General features: G+C 40.9%; 1 protein-coding gene across 2 annotated transcripts in view; it reads right to left on the bottom strand.

Moving 5' to 3' along the window:
• LOC117753176 (myocyte-specific enhancer factor 2A-like) overlaps positions 1-12,665 on the bottom strand; it is a 43,498-nt gene extending 30,833 nt beyond the window's left edge. For both annotated transcript variants that reach the window (XM_034571093.1, XM_034571110.1), the window contains exon 1: positions 12,535-12,665. The gene's annotated coding sequence lies outside the window, so the exon portion shown is untranslated. The remainder of the gene's footprint in view (positions 1-12,534) is intronic.
• Positions 12,666-13,028: the final 363 nt, after the last annotated feature.

The raw sequence follows: 13,028 nt of genomic DNA, 5'->3' as shown, positions 1-13,028 counted from the left end.
ATGGGTTATTGTGTCGTGGTCACCTAATATATTTTTTCCCCAAATGTCACCACAAGGGCCCCATAATTATGCACAATTGGTTGGTTGGTTGTTTGTTTGGTTGATCAGTCTGACAGTTGGTCAGTTGGTTGATGTTGATTGGTTGTTGTTGGTTGTTTGGTTGGTTAGTCGATAAGTTGGTTGGTTGGTTGTAGAACTCAATCTGTCCACAGTCACCTACATTTTGAAGATTTGGCTTCAATTAAATTGAAACTTCTGAAGCTTTTCAAACAATAGTTTAGCAATAGCTAGCCAAATAGCCAGTCTGGTTTTGTCCATTGTAAAAACAAAATGTTGGCTCATATGTTGCCTTTGTTCCCTTTGTAAAGAGCCAGGCATGCTGCTCTCAACTTCAAGTTTGTTGTAAGCTAAGCTATTAAGCTGCTGGTTACCGTCATATTTACTGTACATGACACAGACTGGTATCAAGCTTTTGATTGAATTAGCAAAAAGGAAAATAAGTGATTTTTCTAACATTGGCAAAATATTAATTTAAACCAAACCAACCAAGTAGCAACAGAGATGACAGAGATAATGCGAACACTTAAGCAACTCAGAACCAGTTTGTCCTCACCTTTCATGAGATAAAGAGCAAACTGCTGGAGCAACTTTATTAGTTCAAACAAGAGTCTTAGAAGTTTTATATATAGGAATAAAGACACTGTGACTGAAGCTTCCTATGGACTTGAATTGCTCCTAATTAGCTTTTCAATGCTTATACACATGCTGAGGGTTTTTCAACTTTAACTAATTGTCAGTGTTACTTTTAACCTTGTAAACACTGGAGCAATCATTCTATTAATAATAATGGTTTGTAAACTCTTTCATGCATTTCATCTATAATGCCAAGGCCCCTCTAATACTGGTCTGTTGACCCCAATAAACCAAGAACTGGTTAACAAAGGAGGTGAAGCTAGCAGTCCTGATAACAGTTTTATTGTGAGCTCTAATTAACAACTTCCCTTTTAACATTTCCACATATAAAGAATAAACAAAATTAAGAGTTGGTGAAGGTTAATCATGCTGGGTCTTAACAGCACCAGGTTGTTTTTAGTGAAAAACAGCTCAGAGTAATTGGCAACCCTTTCATCCCCCCTCCTCATTAAAGACCAGGGGTTCATCGCTAATTGCACTGACCCCACTGCGACCTCTGCTCCAGTCACTCCAACAGAGAATCAATGAGGCTTCAAGCTGATGGGACCCAGCATGCACCACTAGATAACCACAATATTCTGCTACTGGAGGAATAAAGAAACCACTGTCTCTGACATGTGCAAGAGTGAACATCCTTTTGGTTCAGTAGATCACGGAGCTGATCTCGGTTATCAGTGTGGAAACAGCCATGGTGAGATTCACCGCCATTTGCTGGAAGATTAAAGTGTTTCTCTTTCATGGTTGTTTGCAATAGTGTTAAGGACTGATGACACAGATTATGTTCTTTTTTCATATCTTTACCTTCCCAGTAGCTTTCTCATCTCCTTGCTCTCCTCTCCTTGCCGTTTTGCTCAATCTCATCCTTCTTCCTCTGGCAGCTTATTTGCATTGTAGCCATCAGCAGGGAGAGATTGCTCCCAGCATAACGAGGCGGACTGATAGAAGATTCCTCCTCCCCCCGGCAAGCCTGGCCATTCTTTGAAGTTCTCATAAATGGAGTTTTTATAAGACGTTCTTGGGGGAACTTATTCATGGTAAACAGGCAGGATATGTGGTGGACCTGCTCCCTGAGGGAGCTGGTGGGATCTCAGGCTTGTTTACTGGCTGAAGTGTTTAACACGTCCCTGTTTACTGTACGACCCTCCCCACATGCCCGGTTGTGAAAATTAGTTTTCTTTGATGTAACGAGAGCGAATGACAATTTATGTAAAAACATAATGGAGTTGCAGCAACTTTAAAGCAAGAGCGATGAAATTAGCATTTTCTCATGCTAATGACGCTCTGGCACAATGAGCAACCTTTGAATGAGCAGAAGTTACAACAGCACGTCACAAACCTCAGAAACAGCTGCAAATTAGTTTCCTTGTAAATCAACACAATGACGAAACAGTTCCTGATTTCAAGCTTTTCTGCGGCTGATTGAGACAGAAACATGTTGTTAACAGCAAGGAAACCAAGTGCTGCTGTTGTCTGCTGTCAGGCACAGCAGGAGCATGGACTGTGATTAATTCACCCACTGTCAGACAGACTAGCCCCTGGTATCATGCAGCATGAGTATCGACACTGGCCTCTGCTGCTGTGCAGGTCACTGAGCTAATTTTTGACTGAAATGTAATAATTGAAGTCATGTCCCTCCACCAGCAGCCCGGCCATTTAATGTCAGGCTGAGGGCCAGGCAGATTAGATGGCTTTGAACTGTCATCTGCCACACCACCCTCAGTTAGCAAACTGAGATCCTGTGTTACTGTGTTAAATATGAGTCAGTATAAGAGAGAAATCAGTGTTAAAAACAAACCATGTGAGAGTGTGTTCATACATTTATGTAGACCACAATAATAAACCTGTTGTTACAGAAAACATGATTTTATGTCTGTAAATGTCACACACAACAAGCCTGTAGCTTCATTCATCAACACCCTACTCTCCAGCATGCTGCAATGTTACTCACAATCTCCCAGCCTAGTAAAAAACTCCAAGACAGCATGTCTGTTCATTTAATTACTGGCCCGCTGTGATGTCATTTCATTATTGTGTTGCTTTTATGACAGCGGGATAAGATTTTCCTGTCTCAACACAGAGACACTGATGTCATGCCTGCAACACAGATTGAAAAACAAGCTGCGCTGTAAAATATGCGTCACACTCTGTTCTTTTCATAAAGACAATATTCGGGGTTTAACTGAACTTTCAATACTGACACAATACTTTTGTTTTGTTTTCCTGCGAAGCTGAAGCAGTGGGTTGCAGTGGTCATGGACTGAGGTGAAATGACAATGTCTCGGTTATATGTCTTGTTTCCAGACTGTAGTCATGCAGCGCGCAGCCCCAGCTCTGTGGGTAAATAAAAGAAATTCCAACTGCAGCTGCTCCCAAACCACTTCATGTCCAGGACCCTCAAATGCACTCACATGTGAACACTGTTTCAAGCCTATTTAGCATCTAGCCACCAGTGTTCAGTTGTTATTCCTGACCAAGTCACGAACGTCTACATTACCAACCCTCCACCCATTTCTTCACAGATAGAAATACATGTGACAACTCTTCTTTGTAACAATAACATTATTATTATTATCATTAAAGTTAAACTTAATCCAAGCTTCAAGGCTTTAAACTAAAAAGATAAAAGATCCATTTCTGGTGCCCCTGGTTCTGGAAGTAAAAGTCCCATTCATATCTCCCATAGACAATATTGTGACTCACAGTTGGATCACTTTTACAGCTTGTATGGGCATGAAACTCAGAAACCAGTCAGATAAATATGTCTCTCTATAGTTGGTAAAGACCAGACCAGGGTGAAGCCTGCCTGCTTTTGAAAACTGGTCATTTAGACAGCGTGTTGTGTGCTGGACTATTTGAAACTCTGAGGCCAAGACAGTCCAGACTCTGTGCCATCCATAACACCTGTGTTGTCGAAGTATTTGATGCATCCACTGTCCTGGTTTCTGCAGTCGTCCATGTACAAGGTGAAAAGTACGGGAGGGATAACAGATCCCTGTGAGGCTCCTATGGAGAATTATTTGGAAGAGCTCAGGTGACCATTGATTCAGGCCATGTGATTTCTACCCACCAGAAAGGACAATGTTCAGAGGACGAGGTGCTGATAAACATTCACCCTGAGCGGCTTTACTCCCATCAAATGCATAATAAAAGCCCTCGAGAAGTCCACAAAAATCCTGCTGACTAAGGCCAAGAAGCAGTGTTAGGACAGTATTGTCAACCACCCTATGCTGTTTGCTGTTTCCTGTAGCTCTTTGTCACTGGAGATGTTTAAGTGACAAGGCAGCAGACATTGACAATACACAATATATGAAGTAGATCTGCACAACCAATCTTTTCTACACTCCTGCTCTGAGCTCGTTGCAGATGAGTTTGCAGAGCCACATAACTCCACTGAGCAGTCTCTCTCTCGCCGCAGCCCAATCTTTTGATCCACTAAATGATATTATAATGAATTCCTTAACATTTTTGTTTGTTCCTGCTCTCATTGAAATTCTGTGCTTTCAGCAAAGTAATATCTTCCTTTTAATGTTGTGAAGAGATGGTAAGTAGATCTGAAACCTCTATCCTGAGGGTCCTCCAGGCAATCTGCTACCCCCACCCCTGACTCCCCCTTACACACACATATACACACTTTCCAACACTACCATCTCCCTCTGTGAGATTACTGAGTAAACAGTCGACTCCTTTTCAAGTGAGTGTATGTACAGGACAAGTAGAGTTCAGTTGGAGCTATTATACAAGCCCTTCTATATGCATTCATCCCGTATCGTCGGTGGGGTATATATATATACACACATATATATATATATATATATATATATATATATATATATATATATATATATATATATACTGGATACTGCGGTAATGAAGCCTTGTAAGTGGCACTTCAGACAAGAGGACCATGAAGTATGTGTCGCACTAAAGGTATAGAAATTCACATATATGTCTATATAATATATACAAATGTGTTTATATAGGGCAAAATGAAATGAATTTGTTGTGTTTGACACTGAAGACAGCCATATATCCTAGTCAATAGAGGTAAGAAGTGAGAGTTTCCAATGCACAAACCATGGCCCACTCCTCTAAGGTCAGGCATGAGGACTGAAATGAAAGCTGATCCATCACACACACATCGAACTGACAGGGTGCTGCAGCTGGAGTATTTACTTTGTTCCATGTCTTTCTTTGTGAAGAAGGGAACCTTTTTAACAACCGCTGTTCAAGGCTAAAGCAGTTTCAGTATCACTTAAAGGATCAGTAATGTCATAAAGATGTCATTGTCAGAGTTTGTAAAATGCAGCAAATGATGACAAAGCTTTTTTTTTTTATTAAAACATAACTTTGTCGAAATGTTTGTGTGGTATCAGACTTGGTTAATATTATCTAGCAGCTGGTAGCTCGTCCATCCTGGCTCCAGACTCTTCTGGGGGAGGAAAGATGGAGCTAATGTCAACTGTGTGCAGTTATTTCTCTTTCATTGATTTGCTGGCATGAGGGAAGATATTACAGCTGAGATCGCCCGAACAGTCTCTGAGCCACCTGGGATTAGAGTGTATATTTGCTGAAAGACGAGTGAGATCACACTGGTGCTTCTGCTGAGCACTTCACATCAGACTGAACAGCCAGGCTAGTGTGCAAACAAGATATCATGTACATATCATGTTATGAAAGATAAAACTTGAGGTATGTGAAGCTGTACAAAAATCATCCTATTGTCAAAGCAAAAGGCAGCGACGCTACAGAATGTAACCTCCTTCTTTTCTTTCTTTTATTTTATACTGTCATTGAAGTATGTCAGTTCTACCATTTAGCTGTTATATCTCAGGACTTGTGGTAGATGGGAGGGAGACATTTTCATAACTAGAATGGCACAAGGCTTCACAGTCTCCTTAAAATGAATCAAGCTGCACCAAATTTTCACACACTCATAGATTTCAGTTCTCTAAACTTGATTATTTATTTTTTTCCATCAAGACCCATGAATTTGTCAGTAGGAAAACATCAGAAAATGCCCTATCCCAAAATGTTAGAGAAAGCAATAGCAATTCCCTGGATCCACACCAAAATGTAATGACTTCGTCCCTGACCCGTACTACATCCCCCAAGCCAAGTTTTGTGGAAATCTGGTCAGTTGTGTTTGTGTAATCTTGCTTACGAACAAACAAACAAACAAACAGACAAACAGACAGGAGTGAAAACATAACCTCCTTGGTGGAGGTAATGAATTATAAGCTCACAGTCAGTCAGCCACTCAGTCAAACATAATCCAGATCCAATATGACCGACTTGCTTAGTGTGGAGCGAGTGTCTCCATGTACAGTCGGCATTAATGAAGTGTTGGCACCATTTAGGACCGTGTCAGGAGGCTGAGCAGACCCAAACCACTCTCTGGTCTGGACTCTGTCTCTACAAATCAACACTGAGTTTAATTAAACAGAGCCACGCTGCCATTGACCCAATATTGGCGTTTAAGTTGGCAGGGTGGAGGGAAACCCATTTACTGGGAGAAACAAAGGCAGTTTTATGTGAATGCAGGAGAGCAGTAAGGCTAATATTTGGAAATTGTTTTATTTGATTCTTGTATTTATTGAGTGTAATTTCAGGGCATTTTTAGATGTAAACGTGCGGGTGTGTGGCCCAGTGGCTGGACAGCAGGCAGCCAGAGGTTTGGCTGGTTTGGACGGACAAGCTATGGCCTGATTACTGCAGGGGAGGAGTGGAGTGGAGAGGAGTGGAGAGGAGTGGAGAGGAGAGGAGAGGAGTGGAGAGGAGAGGAGAGGAGAGGAGAGGAGAGGAGTGGAGTGGAGAGGAGTGGAGAGGAGTGGAGAGGAGTGGAGAGGAGAGGAGAGGAGAGGAGAGGAGAGGAGAGGAGTTCCAATCTTAGTTCCATATAAATGTATATTCTTTAATTCACCCCTCAAAACTGTCCCCGAGTAATTTGAATCAAGAAAGCCAGTGATGAATTATGGGCCCCGAGTATTTTAGAGAATATTCAGTGAAATGCTAGGTGAGTGGAAGTCGAATCGGCAACTGAAGAAGACATACGGTTTCTGCTGGGATTGGGAAAGGATGTTTTTTACTCTGGAGATTTAAGGAGAGCAGTAATCACCTCTTCAGTGCACTTCTCACACTGAGAACTGACTGCTCCTCTCAACACATGAGTCATCACACATCACCACGACAAGTGTTTGTATGAAGTCCATCTGTAACTAATGATGTGATGAAATCATCAGAGTACATTTCTCTAAAACAGATATAAAGTGAGTCCTACGTAATTACAAAGAGGAGCCATATTCCACGTGTGTCATAAAAACTTTACATGAAGTGCAGCAGACAGAACTAAAATGAGTCTGTGCTGCTCCATAATCACATCAGTCTGGATGTTGGCATCAGCACAGACTGGTAACAAGCCACAGCAGCAGGAAGAGTCAGCTAAACCTCTCGTCTTCTCTGCTCTTTGTGACACAGCATGTGATTGGTTTAGCCAGGCATCGCCACAGCTAATAAAGGTGGATGAGAAACGCATTAGTCCACACAGTGGCAGCCTGCGTCGGCCTGGGCCCTCTACAGCAGGCCGTGTAATTGACTAGAAAAAAACGAAGTCAGTCCTTCAGTCACAGAGGACAAATAGGCTCCCAATAAAACATACACACACACAGTGCAGCCTCTATGTCTTCAGCGTGTGGTGCAAAAAGAGAAGCCTGTGCTTCACAAGTGTTGCTATTTCTGTTTACCACATATTCTATCATTAGGGACACTAGGAGGGAGGGGAAATACCACGGGGGAACACGTGGGCTCCGCACAGCCACACAAACCAACCTATAGATGACAGGGTGGGCAAGTGGTTAAAGACTCGTCCTCAACGTATCCCCTTCAGATAAATGGCTCATACCCTTATGTGATGTCACTACATCCAAGTTGCAGTCTCTATCCCGAGGGCAGCGTTACCAAAGCCGAACTTTCCTTTATTGTCCAGGTTCAGTTGTTGTCTAGTTTCCGAGGTCAGTTGAAATATCTTTTCCCTTTTATTCTACATGATGTCTGAGTTAAAACAAATCTTTTTAGTTTATATGTGTGATATAAATAAAACTAAACCTCTGTCACCATGACATCAAGTGTGATTATTCTCACCTATCACTTGAGTAGTTTGCTAATCTCAACCCTATCAATAACCACAATGCCATAAAACAAAGACTAACACACTCACCAACACTGAAAAACATGGAGCCATATTTCTCCAGCTCGAAGACCAAGTGCATTTGATTAAATGGAAAATGATCTTGGGAATGTTTCCAGCTACATTACATTAGGACAGAGTGAAGTTTTAAATTCTCATGAAACAAAATCAGACATCTGGCCAACCATTGCAGAGGACGATGACCAGTTTTGGGAAAATGTCCTGTTTCGTTTTGGCAGATGGACTGAAATGTCTATTAATGCACATTTGAAATATCTTCTACTTTGTTATGCACATGCTGAAGGTTTAGATTATACTGTATGCAGCATAGTATTTTCCTGCTTATTTTAACCCCAGGGATGGATCCTTTTGTGTCTGTGAGTATGCTGACCTATCTATTAATGGAACTTTTGTTCCTTTATATGTATAAACAATAAAGATACATCTTAATCAGATTTACAGTAATCTGAACATTGTGTGTGTATGTGTATGTGTGTGTGTGTGTGTGTGTGTATACCCACAATGCACAGGGTTGTGCACTGAACTGCTCTCACTGTAATACATAGTGTGTGATGTACCTTAGAGATTTTATAGCACCTCCCACAAAAAGTCCTAATGTGATCAAGTGTGTGTGACTCGGCCACATTTCAAGTGCAATGCATTTTCAAACTTCATAACACAAGAGTTTATGGGTTTTACTCTTGAATGATAACGAAGTTATCCCGATAATTTGATGAGCCTGCACCATAAAGCAGGACCCTGAATGAATATTTGCACAGGGAGCATAAAATGAGCCATTTAAATGTCTTTAGCTTAAATATTTTATGAAGCCTATTCTCCAGCAACATTATTTCATTTGGGGCTGTTTGAGGGCAGCAGAAAGAAGCTGTAAACACAACAAATCATCACCCTTCAAGTTCATGTGATGGATGTGTCGACAGTTGCCCATTGATACATAGAGCAACGACTTTGATTTGAAGTTGTGTTTCTGTAAGTCCCCACCAACTCCAAGTTTGAGTGTAAGCCAGCAGCTAGCTAGTAGATAACTTTGACTGTCTGTGGTTTGGTGGTGGACATAGAATGTTTACAAACATAAGTGCTTTCAAAGCCAAAGCATCTAGAACGCCACCTTGTGGATGGCTGCACAGCAGTATAGGTCATAAATCCCACCTCCTCCATGTTAGTGGATGGACATGGACCAAACTTAAAAAGTCAAAGTACACGTCAAATAATTTTTTCACATAGATGGTTTCTGTGATTTTAGGTAGATTTGATGTTCACTTTTTCCCCCCATGAAGTTTGGTTTTAATTAATTAATGAATTAATTCAACTCTTAAGTTATTTGATGCTATAAAAACAGGGTGAAACATCATGATTGAGCTGAGACTGATGCACCATTGGTCGAGCGCATGTATCAGCGGGACCTGGTGGCCCAATTTACTACTGCAGACTGGTTCAAAATGCGCAAGATGGCAGCGTTCGTATTTGGGATATTCTGGCTTCATTGCTGGATAGTGTGAGGAAGTGAAGACAAATCTGGCATCTTTATATCCAGTCCATGATAATGGATAGCTGCTTACGGTAGCTGAGATCTACATTGATTAGAGTGGAAAGATTGAACCAGTCAGTAACGTTCAGATCAGAAAACAAAAACAATGAGCTGAAGGACAATAAAATGCTTGAAGTGCAGAGTCAGGAGATTATTCTTTGTGGGATCATTGTTTCATGGTAATCCACTGTTAATATAACAAAACAGACACAAAGCAACACTAGCAGCTAAGTGAGGCTACTACAGCAATGCTCTGAGCAACATGCTGATGTCAGAATGTTAACATGCTTACACTGACAATAATAAACTCCCCATCACAGCCTGACGGTTACCGGTAACCAAACCAAATCATTTGACTGTCACATACAGAAAGTGTGTCATTAACATCATTAATGAACTAAACACAATTCAAAAGAAACACCATCACATTACACTAAACTGTTATGAAATGTGCTGCACTTCACATCAAACAATATCAGTATATCTAAGATTGGTAAGAAAACCCTGAGTGAAGATGGTGTAGTTCTTCCGTCCCATATGCTCCCTGGTCTGAGGAGTCTGAGCAGTCTGACAGGGTGACAGTGTAACCATGACCTGATTACCTGTCCCCTGAAGCCTATAATCACTAAAGCCAGCAGACAGCCACTGTCGCTGCACTGACAGGGAGGATAATTGAAGGTGACGCTACATGCTGCTAGCTCGGCTAATGAAATATGAAAACAAAGAGCAGGGACAATGCAGCAGGGCATCAGAGATGCCTAAACTACAGAGAGCAGGACAGTCTCTGTCTATTCAGCCAGCACTTTTCATTTTACCTGCCTGCACACATTCAAAAATGTTGGTCTCTGGATGACAATGATGCGTGGTTTAGACTTACAAGCCTGTATAATATCTCATTTAGTAACTGCTCTTTTCCTAAGACATTACCATCAAGTCTCAGGTTTTACTATTACATATGTTCATCAAAGACAAACACTTTTATAAATTCTGATTCACTGCAGAGTGCCCCTCCTGTCGCCACAGTTTCAAGAGACTATTAGAAAAAGCATTTAAAACCTGTTATCAATGATGTCTTCCATAACAATAGGAGGTGATTTATGTAAAACTTGAATTTAGGGATGACTGGGTGACTGTGACAGACGTTTATACAACAGCAAAGTAACTCTAACTAAAAATTGTTACCGTTAGAAAAGCACATCGTTCTAGGAAGAAAACTGTATTAAATAAATAAAACAATGCCTTCCAAAACATCGATTTTTTGAGAATCCCCCAGTCACTGCCAGATTAAATCAGACTCTGGTCACACTGACTTTGAATACGGCTCTGACAGAGGGAGATCCTCAGTGGGAGCCTATACCCCTGTGCATGATGTCCTGGAGGACAACATGCAGAAAACGATGTGTCTGGAAGGACAGGGTGTATTAAAACCTCTGCTCACACACACATCAGTTAAGTTAACACTCCCATGCCTATCACTTATATTAGTGAATTGTTTAGATGAGGCGTCTGCTTTATGGACCAACAATTGTAAAGCAAAGCAAACACATACAATCTAAAACATTATTTTGGCAAATTGCAGGATTTACACACAGACTTAGAAAACATCCTTAATTCATTTGTTACTGTGAATGTGTTCAAAATACATATATATTTTTCCCCAGTCAGACATGTTTCATCATTGTTCACCATTTTAAAAAGTTAGACCAATAAATAGGCCGGCCAACATCAGGTAGCTGATCATATCGTCTAAAAAACTGATTCATATCACACAAACACTGTCTGTTATGTAGTTAAATTAAACATATTATGAGCAGATACAGTTACTTGTTATCATATGTTTTCTAAACTAATAATGATCAAAATAGTTTTGTAACACATAAATAGTAATAGTGATTATTATGTCTTTTGAACATATTGAAAAAACATTAAAACGTCCCTGCAAGACTCAACTGCTCAGCGCCCCCTGCTGCAAATGTTGCACTAATGTTTAGATTTCTGTTTGCAATTCACGTTTTGTCTCTACTTTGTGTTTGTCTCTCGGCGTCTAGCATTACTCACTGTTAAGCATGACACTCCATAGAAGTGGATACAGAGAAAATACAGAGAACAGACTTTAGTATTAGTTGCTCTTTCATTCTGCTTCAGATAGTGGTTTCTCACTCAGTTAGGTCCTGGAGGAGACACTGGTTGGCACATTAAAGAACAACATATTTTAAATCCACATATGTGCAGCACCACTGTATCTGTTTTATTATTTTTAAAGACTGCTGTTATCCTAATGCATTTCAGGTTTTTCCCTCCAACAGAGTCAGTGTAAAAGTACTATAACAGTCCTGTCAGGGTATCCAGTGGGACTGTGCTATATATTAGCTTTTGGGAGACAACTTCAACTGCAACATCACTGGTAAACCATCAACATCACTGGTAAACCATCAACATCACTGGTATATCAGCAACATTACTGGTATATCTGCAACATTACTGGTAAACAGGTAAGATTACTGGTATATCTGCAACATTACTGGTAAACCATCAACATCACTGGTATATCAGCAACATTACTGGTACACCAGCAACATCACTGGTATAGCAGCAACATTACTGGTAAACCAGCAACATCACTGGTAAACCAACAACATCACTGGTAAACCATCAACATCACTGGTATATCAGCAACATTACTGGTAAACCATCAACATCACTGGTATATCTGCAACATTACTGGTAAACCAGCAACATCACTGGTATATCAGCAACATCACTGGTATATCAGCAACATCACTGGTATAGCAGCAACATTACCGGTAAACCAGCAACATCACTGGTAAACCAGCAACATCACTGGAATATCAGCAACATCACTGGTAAACCAGCAACATTACTGGTATCCATCTGAGAAACTATCAGTGACAACACACTTTGTTTTTCAAACAGCAGGGTCCATTAGAAACTAGTGGATGTACAGTGTGAGAGAGTTTATCAAAGTTTTATAAAGCTCCCTCCATCAAAGCACTACTGCATGTCACATGTACAGTACACACACTGTGTACACACGCACTCACGCACTCACTCACTCACACACACACTCACGCGTGTTTACTCCACTTACCGCTCCGCCTCCTCCCGCTTCTGATAATACGGTTATTTGTTTGTTCTTCTAAAGAGACAGTCAATCAATACGAGTCTCAGACACACTGAGCCTCGTCCGCTGCGTTTGAGAAACTGACAAAGTCCCAGCAGCAGCACTGAGTTAGCTCCTCCCACCAGAGAGAGAGAGGGGGGAGAGAGAGAGAGAGAGAGAGAGAGAGAGAGAGAGAGAGAGCTTGTATGTGTGTGTGGTTTTGTTTCTACGGCACGGTGGGGACAGGAACAAGTACTAACCCATGTTGACAGTGTTTCTGTGGGGACAATAAAAGATGAGGTCCCCACAGGTACAGGCTTTTGTTGTGTTAAGACTTGGTTTCAGGGTCAATGTTATTTACAATTGAGAATAAATTCTTCATAGTCATTGCACAGACGACAAGCAATCCTGTCAGTGCATTCACACAAAGCATGCATTAATAAGTATTAAATATGATCCACAAATATAATAAACATGTAGAA

This window comes from Hippoglossus hippoglossus, chromosome 3, assembly GCF_009819705.1.
Source record: "Hippoglossus hippoglossus isolate fHipHip1 chromosome 3, fHipHip1.pri, whole genome shotgun sequence".
NCBI lineage: Eukaryota > Metazoa > Chordata > Actinopteri > Pleuronectiformes > Pleuronectidae > Hippoglossus > Hippoglossus hippoglossus.
The sequence above is the reverse complement of the archived record's forward strand: the minus strand, read 5'-3'. Positions and strand labels throughout refer to the sequence as shown.